Raw genomic sequence first — 14,566 nt, 5'->3', positions numbered from 1 at the left:
GGTATATATCAGAACTGCTCATTGCGTTTTCCTTGTAGTTAATTTTCATTTTTCATAGTCTGTTTTCTTTGAAGGCATATGTTCTTATATTTCATAATAACTAAGAAACATTTCTTCCAAGAATTCTTCAACAATTTTCTCTGTGCTCTTTGCTGTCTCTTCATGTTTTAGAATTCTGATCAAATGCAAATTATTTCTCTCAACTGGTTCCATGAAATTTCTAGGTTTCTTTTTTAAATTATTTTTAATTCATTTTATTAGGGGCTCATACAACTCTTATCACAATCCATACATACATCAATTGTGTAAAGCACATTTGTACATTCATTGCCCTCATCATTTTCAAAACATTTCCTCTCCACCCAAGCCCCTGGCATCAGGTCCTCATTTTTTCCCCTCCCTACCCACTCCCCACTTTCTCATGAACCCTTGATAATTTATAAATTATTATTTTGTCATATCTTGCTCTGTCCCACATCTCCCTTCACAACTTTTCTGTTGTCTGTCCCCCAGGGAGGAGGTCACATGTAGATCCTTGAAATCGGTTCCCCCTTTCTAACCCATTCTCCCTCTACCCTCCCAGTATTGCCACTCACATCACTGGCCCTGAGGGGAGCATCCACCCTGGATTCCCTGGATTTCCAGTTCCCATCTGTACCAGTCTACATCCTCTGGTCTAGCCAGACTTGCAAGGTAGGATTCGGATCATGACAGTGGGGGGAGATGGGGGGGAGGAAGCACCCAGGAACTAGGGGAAAGTTGTATTTTTCATCGTTGCTACATCGCACCCTGACTGTCTCATCTCTTCCCCAAGACCCTTTTGTAAGGGGATGTCCAGTGGCCTACAAATGGGCTTTGGGTCTCCACTCCACACTCCCGTCATTCACGATGGTAAGATTTTTTGGTCTGATGATGCCTGATACCTGATCCCTCTGACACCTTGTGATTGCACAGGCTGGTGTGCTTTCTTCCATGTGGGCTTTGTTGCTTCTGAGCTAAATGGCCGCTTGTTTACCTTCAAGCCTTTAAGACTCCAGATGCTATATCTTTTGATAGCTGGGCACCATCAACTTTCTTCACCAAATTTGGTTGTTCACCCTCTTTGTCTTCAGCGATCATGTTGGGAAGGTGAGCATCATAGAATGTCAATTTAATAGAATAAAGTATTCTTGCATTGAGGGAGTACTTGAGTGGAGGTTCAATGTCCTTCTGCTACCTTAATACTAAATCTATAAATATGTACACATAGATCTATTTCCCCATCCTCATATATAAATATATTTGCATATGTACATGTCTTTATCTAGACCTCTATAAATGCCCTTTGTCTCCCTGCTCTTTCCTCTATTTCCTTTGACTTCCCTCCTGTCCTACTATCATGCTCAGTTCCCACCAGTGTTTCAGCAATTCCTCTTATTTACATTACCCTTGATCATGCCCAACCAAGCCTCCCACACTCTCCTCACCACTGATTTGGATCACTTGTTGTTCCCTTGTCCCTGGGTTTATTAACGCCACTTTTTTTACCCCCAACCCCCCCATCCCATGTCCCCGCGGAACTGTTGGTCCCGTTGTTTTCTCCTCCAATTGTTCATCCAGCCTGTCTTATTTAAATAGACCTGCGGAGATAATAACATGCAGGTTTCTTTGGAGTTTTTCATTCTTTTTCTGAGTTTTCTCTGGCAGAATAGTTTTGAAAGATTTACTTTAAAGTTCACTATTTCAGCCACCCATTGATTCAATCTTTCCCCCTTGTTCTTTCAGTATATTATCTATTTCTAACATCTTAGTATTAATATTATGTATTTTATTTGATTTTTTATCATTTCTAATTTTTTATTTTTTACCCAGTTTGTTCCTGTAGTACTTTCCTGAATTCCTCTAGAGGTTTTTCTTTCTCTTCCTTGAAATCTTAATCTCTATCTGCATCTTTCCGATCTTTCTCTTAATTTATTGATAAAAATAAATATCATTTTTTAATTCCTTATCAGGTATTTTCACCACTATTTCTTCCTCAGAAATGTTTTATGGCTCTATATTTCACCACTTATTTAAGTCACTTTTTCTTGTTTCTTCATGTGAATTTAAATAGTCTATAGTGTCCAAGATATCGTAATAGTGTTATATTTGTGTTTAATCGGTGAATGTATGTTGTATGGATATGTCTGGGCCATATGTGCATGGTTGCTGCCTCCTGTCAAATTTAACAGCAACAGAATTCAAGAGAGAAAGAGATCAGAAAACAGAAAATAACTTTAAAGAACCATAGAGAAAGCAAGCAACCAACCAGCAAGAAAAAATAACTTAATAACTAGAAAAAGGACATAAAAATAAAAACAGGGGAAAGAAATATACAAAATTTGTGAGAGAGGAAAGAAAAAATATTCAAGGAGAGAAGAAAGAAAGAATAAGGGATGACAGATTAAAGATAAATAAAAGAGAGGAAAGGCATGCAGAAAGAAAAAGGCTAAACACAAGAGAGTGAACGGAAAAGAGAAGAAGGTAAGGAAAATATGTTATGGAGGTCAGACACAGAGAGGAGAACATTGTGGAAGCCAGGAAGGCACCAGGCATGAGTTCATGCTCTCTGCCAGCCAAGGACCTCACAGGGCGGGAATGGGGAGGAGTGAGAGGGTGGTATACCCCGTCCTAGACCGAGTACCTGCTAGCCCAATGGTGTCTGAGGTTAAGCTACACTATTTGGAGGTAGTTTGGCCTAACATAAAGGGTGGCTAATGCTAGGGTACTTATTCCTAGAAGTAATTCTTTTGGACCCAGAGGGTAAATAGGGGCAGCGTGGCTCATGATGAAAGGAATTCTTGCCAGCCCAGAGGTAGCCAGTCTGCTATTATGGTGAGAAATTCACACACCTTCAGACAGGAGGAGCACACTCAACACTTCATTTGATTCTGGTGGAGCAGGGGCTATCCAGGGCTAGGGGTTGTCACTGTCTGCTAAATGAGGGGAGGGGTAGGGACTGACCACCCAGCTGGCCACCAGAAGGTGTGGAGAACAAGAGGAAGATCCCATCTGTGTTTGGTTGGGTTCTCCAGAGAAGAAAAACCAATCACACAAACACACACATTTACATATAAATATTCATATAAATGCATATGTGTATATCTATATTGAAGAAATCGGACTAACCACAGAAACATAGGTGAAGGGAGACAGTGGATGGTGTAAGATATGAAAATCATAACAATTTTTAATTTATCAAGGGTTCATGAGGGTGGGAGGGTGGAGGAGGGAGGAAACAAATGAGGAGCTTATTCCAAGGGCTCAAGTAGAAGAAAATGTTTTGAAAGTAATGCTAGTGACATGTAAAAACGTGCTTGACACAATGCATGTATGAATTGTTATAAGAGCCCCAATAAGATTATTTATTAAAATTTGTAAAAAGAGAAAACAACAAAAAAAGAAATTACTGATGTCACACACAACCATGGATACCCAATTTGGATCCAGTTTATTGGATGTTAATATTAGTCTTTTAAAAATATATAATGGTAATAGCTTTATTGATATACAATTCCCATGCCATACAATTCGATGCTTTAAATATATTTAAAAGGTGTCGTGCAGCCATCAGTACAACCAGTTTTAGAACACTTCCTCCATTCCTGTGCTCGTTCTTACTGGGTCCCCATTTCCCTCTAGCCTCCCCTGCCATAACCCTAAAAAACTATTCATCCAGTTACTGTCTCTGTAGAGTTACCTAGGCAGGATTTCATAGACAGAGAAGCCGACAAGAATAAAACTCCAACAGCAATAACAAAGTAAAACACAGAAAAACCTCAAACCAAAAGAAAGCAGATAATAATAAAAACTAGAACAAGTTTTTTTAAAAAAGAAAAAGAAATAAAGGTATTTCCAGGAAGTGAATCACACAGTTGTAGCAATGGGTAAGTGCCGTGCAATTCAAGCCCGTGGACCAGATGTTAAGCTGGAGGCTTTTCCTGCTCCTGTAGCTGGTAGGGCTAATAAATCAAGGAGTAGGAAAATGAAACAGGAAGACCAGGGTCGGTGGATGCAGAGGCAGATGAGCCCCAAATCAGCAGGTCAAATGTTGGCTTTCAGGTTTGGCAGGCAATGTGGTGGGACATTAGTTCAAGTCCCCCAAATTGGAGATGAATGAACTAGATGTAGGATCCATACAAGCCCAAAGGGAGGAAGGTCTCCACAGCGTCTACTCATATGGATGTAGGCTACAACCCCCACGGAAACTTCCCTTGTACTCTACCCGAATCTCACAGTTGCTTGGCTGCTCCTAACAGATGCCATCAAGGAGTTGAATACACTGTGTTAGGTCAAATCATAGAGGGTTATCAGGTCCTAATTGCCAAACCACTGAGAATCCTGGCCAAGCTAAGGTGACACAGGACCTATTTCCACCTTTCTGGCTGTCAGCCTCCAGTGTAGGCGCTTACGCTGTAGGCCACTCTTCTTGAAAAAGTTCAAAATGACTGTGCTGTGTCAGGACAGCTGATAGCTCACCTAGTCTGGCTTTCTCCCCTCTCACCACTTTGGTTCAGCTTCTCCTAGTTAATATTCAATCCACCGAACTATCTTTTCCTCTGGAATTCACGCTGCCAAGATTGTTACTCTTCAGTTCCGTTTCGTTTGAGTAGCATGTCTTCCTAGTGTGCCATCTGGCTTGAAGTCCTCCTAGCTATACACATAGGTGTTCACTTTGATAAAATCCAGTTAGTCAATTTTTTTTCTTTTGTGCTTACGCTTTTGGCGTCACACCTAAGAATCCATGGTCAAGAACAAGGTCTTGGGGGAGGGAGCACTAAAACAGATTGTGATTGTGTAACTCTTTTTAAAAGCAATTTAACCATGTGGGAGGGGGGCTGATCTAGAATTGATGTAGTAATGATTGTACAATTCTCCTTGATAGGATGGAATAATTGAACTCTTGAATTGTGTGATATGTAAATGATGTGCCAATAAAACTGTAAAAAACAAACAAAATATGGTCTTGAAAGATGACCATTATATTTTTTTCTGAGAATGTTATTGTACTTGATCTATTTTGGGTTAATCTTTGTATTTGGTGTGAAGTACAGATCTACCTTCATTCTTTTGTATGTGGAGACCCAGTTGTCTCAGAACCATCTGTGAAGGAGACTATTCTTTCCCCATTGGCTGGAATTAGCATCCTTGTGGAAAGTCAGTTGGGTTTCCAGGGAATCTTGGTACAACCTCCAAATACGTTCCTCCAATTTGTCATAGGAGGAAGCCGCAGGCAAATCGAATGACCTATGACTCCTGGCTGCTGTCCTCTGGCTGTATGCTAAATAACCTCCACTGCTCCCTCCAGATTTATACTACATCTTTCTGCATCTCCTGTCTTAGAAGCTGACCTCTTGGAATGTCTCAATTTATGGGGTCCAGCTGAGTTCAGGCAATGGTAGACCTACCGACCCAAGGCCAAACTCATCCCCTTGAATCAATTCCGAGTCATAGTGACCCTCCAGGACAGGGTAGAACTTCCCCTGTGGGTTTCTGAGACTAACTTTTTAGGGAATTAAAATGGTGAAGAGAGTGTTGTTGAGGTATTGATTCTTTCGATTGCCTTTCTTTGGATTCCAGTTAGCTACTTCCTTTAGGTTCTCTTAATCAGTCCCTCGCTTGGTCTCTCTGGAAAAGTGTAGTAATGACTTCCTGCAGGTGCTAGCTTTGAAGTGTTTCATCAGACCTGCTCTGTTTTCTTAGTGTTGTCATAAGTTCATAAATACTTCCTCATTTACACGTCTTCACCTGCTTATCGCGTGTAACATACTGATGAGTCTTGGACAATGACTGTAGGTGTCATACCTTGATCAAACAGTGATGTGAGTTGCAACGGTGGTTCTGCTTTTAGTATCCTTTTTGGGGCAAATGAGCACAACCACTAACGCTTGTTTTAAAACTATTGACAGAAACACTTTATTCCACTTCCCATAAGTTACCCCCCAAAATCAGATTCTATGTACTTCACTTAGCAAGAAAAGCAGTTCATCTTCACTGTATAGTCTTAGGGCAAAGTTTCTCAACTTTTTCTATCCTGACATTTTAGATTGTATGATGTTTCATTGTGCAAGGTTGTACCCGTTATAGGATACATACCAGCAAGCACCCTTGGCCTCTACCCACTCAATGCCAATAGCACTCGTCACAACCCAAAGGTGTCTTTGAAAACCAAAACCAAACTCACTGCCATGGTGTCACTTCTGACCCATAGCAAAGCGATATGGCAGGGAACACCTGCCCTCTGGGTTTCTGAGACGAACTCTGTGCAAGTAGAAAGCCTCGTCTTGCTCCTGCGGACCTGTTGGTGCTTCCCACCTGCTGATCTTGAGGGGACCAGCCCAATGCGTGAGCACTATGCTCCAGACACTGCCACTGTCCTTGGTGAGATGCCAGCACTCCCAGTTGGAAACGGCCGCCTTAATGTGACACCAACTCTATAGTTCTGGCACAATGTCGGTGGAAGGACCTGGATGGTCTTCTTGTACCTGAGATTATAATGTGGGCCTGTTCTATCGGTACCATTTTGCTCGTCAACAGTAAAAGTCAAGCGATAGGGGTGCATTATTAAGTTAGAAGTTGAGAGATAAATTCCAGGAATTTATATCTACTATATCAGCAAAATCCGTAGACATCTCATTGCCTGGAGCATGTCAGAAGGTCCCTTCTAAAGTGAGAAAAAGTGCCAAGAAGAAGAGACACAGATGGTACTTGGTGAGTCATTGGACTTCAGAAACAGCACAGTCCTCGAAATCGATTTCTAGAACCGAGTAAAAGCATTGGTGTAAGTGAGGCCCAGAACAAGTTTGGGAGTAGTTACTGAACGAAAATGTCTTTCAGAATTATGGTAAAATTAACAGTCATTTGGACTTTATATATATATATATGTACATATATATATATTTCCAATATTACTTGCTTGCTTAACTCCATTATTATTTAATAATGTATTTTGTGTGACTTTAATTACTTTAAATTTGTTAAGGCTGATCTGACAGTCCAAAAATATAATTTATGATCATTTTCTATGTGTGTTGACAAAAACAATCCTATATTTTGCTGTTGTTATGGAAAATCCATAAAAATGGCAGTGTGGTCAAATTGGCTGGTATGTGTTTTGGGTCTTCTATATACTCTCTAACTTTTGCCTGCTTTCTTAACATTTTAACTGTAATTGTAGGCTTTTTTATTTTTCCTTCCAATTCCATTCAACTGTGTTAGTTTTCATGTCATATATTTTAAAATTCTGTTGTTATGCTTATATGTGGTAGTCCCCTAATGCTTATATGCTTATGTATGGTAGTCCCCTAATCTGGTGTCAATTTAAGGATTAAGAGTGTAGGGGTGGAGTCTAGGCTGTCAATCTGGTGATAGCCAATGAGACTTCTGTGTGGGCATGGTCTTCTGAGAATTCTGGGAAATCTGGTACTACCTCCTTGGAGGTGGAAGACACCTCTTTCTCTGCTACTCCCTGGGAGACATTGCAGAAGACAAATCACATGGATGCAACCAGACCTCTGAAGCCGGAGAAGCCACAGAGAGACCCCTGCCAGCGCTGAGATGCTTACAACGCCACTGGACCCACTGGCTAGTGATTATCCTGTATTTGGCTTCACTGTATGTGTTTCATGAGTCTGAAGAGGACTTTATAGATTGGTATCAGACATATGTGCTAATAGCAGACTTATGGACCTGATCTGGACTGGGCTGGGATGTTTTCTCAATGTTCAATCGCTCTAATATGTAAATCCCTTTCTTATACACATAGGTGTGTTAATGGATTTGTTTCTCTAGTCTGCCCAGACTACCACATACATTTAGCATTGTGTACCTTACTGGCAAATTGAGCCCTTATTGAAGATTTTTTTCTATATATATAAATTTTCTCCAAAGTTCACTTTTATATAAATTTCTAAAGCAGTTTGTCAATTAAGTTAAAGAACCACCAGATATTCTATTTTTAGGATTTACCTAAGTATAAAGGAAATACATATTCATTCAAAGATTTGTACATGAATGTTATTGACAATTTTATTGGTAATATCCCCAAATATAAATAGCCCAAATTACATGTATTGTCCTTAGAATGGAATACTACTCAGTAATGAAATCGAATGATCTGCTGCTATAAATGAAATGACAGGGGCAAATTTCAAAATAATTGCGAGTGCAAGAAGCCAGAGGAAAAAGAATGCACACTGCATGGCTCTATTTGTATTACATTTTAGGAAATGTAAATTACTGTACAGTGAAAATAAGTTTAGTATCTGAAAGGAGAAAGAGAAGGAGGCAGGGGTGGACCAGAAAGAGGGATAACAAAGACGATTCACACAGTTTGGGGAGCTCTCTCCGTCTCTGCCATCCTGGGCGTGGTGGTTTTCTGACTTCACCATGTCATCTCATGAGACTTTCAGGATCAAGAGATTTCTGACCAAGAAACCAAAGCAGAATCAGCCCATTCCCCCAGTGGATTCAAATGAAAACCAGTGATAAGATCAGGTGCAACTCCAAGAGAAGACACTGGAGAAGAACCGAGCTGGGTTTGTCAGGAGCCCCCTGAGGGATGTACCACCTTTGCCCAGTCTGCCAGGCTGAGTTTGATGAACACTTGCCTCCATCTGATCAAGTGAGCTTGTGTTGGCAAATAATCTGGTTTCTTCCTTGGTTTTTATGTTTCCGCATCAAGAGTATAATAATAAATAATGTAAGGCCATCATTGGTTTGGGGAGAAACAAAAAAGAAGTTTGGGGAGATGAAGAATACATTCACTATTTTAGCTATAATTTTACTTTCTTGAGTGCCTATACATCAAAATATCAAAATTGTATCGTTTAAATATGTGTAGTTTTTGTGTATAATGTCTCAATAGAATTATTTTTAAGTTACATACCTTTTAGATACATAACTTTTTTTCTGCCAAAAGCCCACTGTAAAAGGCAGCATTTAGTCTAAAGCCTACGGGTTATTACTTCAGTCACTCTGACCAATCAAGTCAGTTTTTTTTTTTTTCATATTCTATACATTTTTTATTTTGTTCAGTCAGCAGACTCTCTTTTTTTAAAGTTTTTTTTCAAGTCAGTCTTTCACAGTGTGTTCTAGCTTGGTGTTTTGTTGTTGTTGTTGTTTTGCCACTGGCTCACTCGCTTGCTCATACACACACACCCAAAATCCTTCCCTTCTTTGTTCTGACTCACAAATTCTAGAGAGGAGTATTAATCTTGAACAATCATTGCCACTGGTGATTCTGTTCTCATGACTTTTCCTGCTGTGGGTTCTAGTGGGTCAACACTGAAAAATCTGTAGGAGTTTATTCTCCAAAGTAATATATCTTTCTGGCCTCACTCAATCATTTCACACACCTGGTGATACAGCTAGAGCCTAGAAAACCTGTGACTTAGTCAAGACTTACCCCTAGAACATAGACATAGTCACTTCTAGGCCCTAGTTCTTTCTTGAGAACCAGCCAGTTGGGCAAAGACCTCATAACATGAGATCTGACCTAATTTTGCGTTTCCAAGGAAAAAGGCCTGTTACGCCATGACCTGAAGAACAACCAAGGAACTGCTGGAAACTGGAGCTTGAGGCTCATCGTTCCAGGCAGTGAGGACAGAGCTGTTGGAGCAGCCTGGGCTTCTTGGAGGATCTAGAAGTACGTGTGACCAGAGTTTATTGAATGATGAAGGGGGAGGGATGGGGTGTAAGATGTGAGTGAAGAGGGAGGTAGCAACCAGATCAAACTGAATCACATATGTTGGGTTAAGGATGCCAGACTTTATTCTAAGAAAAATGGGAAGCCACCAAACATTTTAGCAATCTGAGTCATACCTTTAAAAGATCATTTGAAGGAGGATAAGTAGGTTCCTGAGTAGGGCAAGCAATTTGTGTTCACCTTGAAGGCCAGCGGTTCAGATTCACAAGTGTTGCCACTGAAAAAAGCCTGTTGATCGGCTTCCATGACCATTACAACCAAGAAAACATGGAGAACAAGTCTAGTCATCATGAATCAGAAGCAGCGCAACAACAATGGGTTTGGTTTTTTAGGAGTGAATGTGGACCCACAAATTGGGAAAACCTTTCAAAAGTCCTTTAAAAAATTATGACTTTACTAAAGGTGATGATGAGAAGAGGGGGAGGGAGGGAGAGAAATATGCCTGGTATCAAAAACATTAGAGAAATTACTTAAAAGAACCCAGAATTAATTTGGGGGGTGGGGGTAAAGTAGAATTTTAAAGATGATATTAAAATTGGTACCAGAGGTAGGTTTTTAAATTTAGTTTCAGTCTTTCCTGCTGGTTAGCTACAGTCTCTGCACAACATTAGCATGTCACATATCCACTAGTTTTTAGGGAAACTCAACTCTCAAGCACTAAATTTACCCTGTCATTCTCCCAGCTCACAGCTCGTCCTTAAAGACACAGCGCTTCTTTCTTTCCGCGTCCTCTGGTTAATCTAAGATTCTGATTATTTTAGGCCAACAAAGAGACCCTATCCTACCTCTTTACTTAGCAGACTACAGCATGGGAGAGCATTCTCCTTTTAACTTTCCTCTTGAATCCTCTCCCTCTTTCTATGTCAGTAACCTGAAACGAAGGCACGGTGTCACTCACTGCCACTGATGCTGTTCTGACTCCCAGTGCCGCATGTAGGGGTTTAGAAGCTATACATAGTTACAAAATCAGATAGCTTCGTTTTTCTTACGTGGAACAATGACCTTGCAGTTAGCAGTCCAATGCTCACCCGACAGTGTCATCGGGACCCTGTGTAAGCAAATCATTTATTCCAATGACGAGGCAAACGATACCAATTAAATCTCATTTCTCTCTTCTGAACTGTTTTTGTTTAATTATTATTAGGCGCTCTTACAGATATAACAGTCCATAATTCAATTAGAGCAAGCATAGTTGTACAATGCTGCCACCATCATTCTCAAAATATTTTCTTTCTTCTTGAACTCTTTGATATCAGCTCCCATTTATCCCCTCCCTCCTCCACTCTACTACTCCCATGATCCTTTAATACACTATATATTATTATGGTTTTTGCCATATATTACACCATCCAATATATCCATTCACCTACCATTCTGTTATTCGGTCCCCTCGAGTGGGATTATACTGTCATCATTGCTATCAGTTCTCCCTTCCCCCCTTCCTGCCCCTTCTTCCTGTACCCTCAAAGAATCATTACTCCTGTTGCTGCTTCTGAGGGGGTTAACTATCTTTAACTTCACGCATTGAACTATCTTAATTATACAAATGAACATACATAGGTCTAACAAGATTAGTGAGGTAAAACTAAGGCCATAATGGTGAGGGGAGGAAATATTAAAGAATTAGAGGATGGTTATGTGTTTCATCAGTGCTATACAGCACCCTGGATATAGCATCCCTTCTATGTGGCCCTTCTGTGAGGGATTGTCCAATAATCTTGCAGGTGGGTTTTGGTTCTCCACTTTGTCAACGCTCCTTCATGCCAATTTGACTACTTTTTGAGAGAGCACATTTTAGTTGGCAACTGCCATGAGCTATCGAGGCCTGTCTTAATATGACTAGACATGGTAAATCCATTACTATGAAATATGTGCAAACTACTCTTGACCACCAGACGGAACTAACATGTCTTCCCAGCTGTCCAAAGATTCCTGACCTAGAATCTATAGCTGGACTTTACAGACTGTGATCTAGTTTCCAGGAGGTACACTCGCCCCTGCCAAATTTATACTCTATAAACATGCCTGAGAACACTGTCAGAACAGTTCCTGGACCAGAGAACATAGGTCATTACCTGCGTGGCTGAACAATTCTAAGTCTTTCTTCAGAGTCTTCTACCCCATTAGATTTTGCTGGTTCTGTCTTTTGTTAGTGTTAGCGTGGTATATCTTTCTTCATTCTATTATTTTGAATCCTGTTTGCTTCTTCCCACTTAAAGTGTGTCAACATTGTTGGACCATGATTTTCAGTTGTTTGGCTGTTTATAATGATGTAGTTGTCCCCTTTGATTTGATCGGATGTGATCAGTCAATCAGTTATAAAGAATAGAGTGTGGTACAATACAATTAATCAGGTCACAGCCCTGGTCTAATGTAAGAAAGTTTCCCTGGAGTGTGGCCTGTATCACCTTTTATCCTACAAAAGATAAAAGGAGAGAGAAGTAAGGATAGAGAGAGAGAGAGAAATTAGTACCACCAAGAAAAGAGCCAGAAGTGGAGCACATCATTTGGACATGAGTTGCCTGCACTGTGAGCCTCTTAGATGCAGGGAAAGATTGATGCCAAGATATGTGGCCATATCCAAGGGATGCTAATCTTGTAGATGTCCAAAGAAGACCTGCCTCATTGAGCCAAGATAGAGAGAGCCTGCTCCTAGAACTGGCCCTAGAATTTAGGGGGATTTCTATAACCAGTTAAACTATCAGAAAATAAATTTGTTTGTTAAAGCTACCCACTTCTGGTATTTCTATTACAGCAGCACAAGATAACCAAGGCTGTTGTAAGGTCTATCATGAGCTTTGCAAAATTTAATTATTATGTGTGATTTTCATATGCTTTCCTATACGTGGGGTTTGTTGAATTTTTTTCATCCTTTTTAAATACTTGTCATCATATTTGGAAATTGCAGGCCTTTTTTCCCTTTAAATATATTTTTAGTTCCTTCTCTCTTCTGATAACCCCATGCACACATGCATTAGGACACTTTAAGTTTTCTCACAGCCGATTGATTTCTATTCATTATATTTAGTTCCCCTCCATGTGCTTTATTTTGTACAATTTATATTGCTATTTTCTTCAAATCCATTGATTTTCTTCTCATCTGAATCCAATCCAATGTACTTTTTATCTATTTTGTATCTTCAGAATTTTGAATTGAGCTTTCGTAAATTCCACATTTCTTAATATAGTCCTACTTCCCTCTACCTTCTCTAGCTATAATTGCTATGTTAATGTTCTTGTTTTTTAAACATTTTATTAGGGGCTCATACAACTCTTATCACAATCCATACATACATCAATCATGTAAAACATATCTGTACATTCATTGCCCTCATCATTTTCAAAGCATTTGCTCTCCACTTAAGCCCTTGGCATCAGGTCCTCTCTTTTCCCCCCTCCCTCCCCGTTTCCCCCTCCCTTATGAGCCCTTGATAATTTATGAATTATTATTTTGTCATATCTTTCCCTGACCGATGTCTCCCTTCATCCCCTTTTCTGTTGTCCATTCCCCAGGGAGGAGGTCACATGTAGATCCTTGTAAACAGTTCCCTCTTTCTAACCCACTCTCCCTCTACCCTCCCAGTATCGCCCCTCACACCCCTGGTCCTGAAGGTATCATCTGCCTTGGATTCCCTGTGCCTCCAGCTCCTATCTGCACCAGTGTACATCCTCTGGTCTAGCCAGACTTTGTCTATCAATTCTGTCACTGGCATCATTTCTGCATGTTTCAAAGAACTGATCTTTCTCCTTATTATGTCAAAATTTCCCTGCTTCAATAAAGATCTGGGAATTTTTTTGTCCATGCCAGACATGATGAATTATTCCTGGATGAATATTTTTGTATTCCTATAACAATTTTCAGGATTGTATCATTTTACCACACTTATGCAATCTCTATGCTGCGCAAATAATTCTAGAAACCAGACTACATGAAAGAAGAATTTGGCATCAGGATTGGTAGAAGGCTTATTAACACACTGTGATATGCACACAACACAACTCTACTTACAAGGAAGACTTGAAGCACTTGCTGATGGAGATCAAGGACGGTGGCTTTCAGTATGGATTATGAGTCAATGTAAAGAAAACCTAAATCCTCATTACTGGAACAATGGACAACATCATGATAACCAAGAAAAGAATGAAGTTGTCAAGGACTACATCTTGCTTGAATCCACAATCAATGCTTATGAAGGCAGTTGTGAAGAAATCAAGAGACATATCCCATTGGGAAAATCTGCTGCATAAGACCCAACTCAATGGAAGTGAGACTGTATTCTCTGGTCATGAATCTCCACCAGAGTATATTGGACACCAGTGTAGGAGTGTCCGCCCAATAGGGATGATGATTCTTCCCTTATAACAAGGAGACAAGTCTTGTGCTTACGCTTTGTTGGGCAGGACCCAAACAGCTGGTTAAAGGAGATGCTCTGGGTGATCGTATGTTTGATATTTTCCAGGAGTTTTGTAATTAGGACAAGTGTAGAGAAGCTGGTTGGCTGGTCCTTACAATGGAAAGTGTGATTAAAGAGAGGGATGATCTCAGAGCCTCAAAAACGCTCCTCAGGCGCAGACTAACGAATTTGAAAACTTCCGCCTGTGCTACAAAGGAGAGCCTTCTCTCCTCTAGTAAAAGAGCTAACATTGCTGAGAACCAGGTCCAGAGTCTCATTATATAAGTGGCTGAATTACAACGGCAGCTGAATTGCAGATCTAGAGCAGTGTCTGAAACCAAAGTAAGGGCATTATTTGGGAAAAGTTGGGACCCTGAAACATGGGATAGGAACAGATGGGCTGATGATACAGAAGAGGAGGATATTGAGCCCTTAGAAACACCTGAGC

Source organism: Tenrec ecaudatus, chromosome 7 (genome assembly GCF_050624435.1).
Source record: "Tenrec ecaudatus isolate mTenEca1 chromosome 7, mTenEca1.hap1, whole genome shotgun sequence".
In the NCBI taxonomy this organism is placed as follows: domain Eukaryota; kingdom Metazoa; phylum Chordata; class Mammalia; order Afrosoricida; family Tenrecidae; genus Tenrec; species Tenrec ecaudatus.
The sequence above is the reverse complement of the archived record's forward strand: the minus strand, read 5'-3'. Positions refer to the sequence as shown.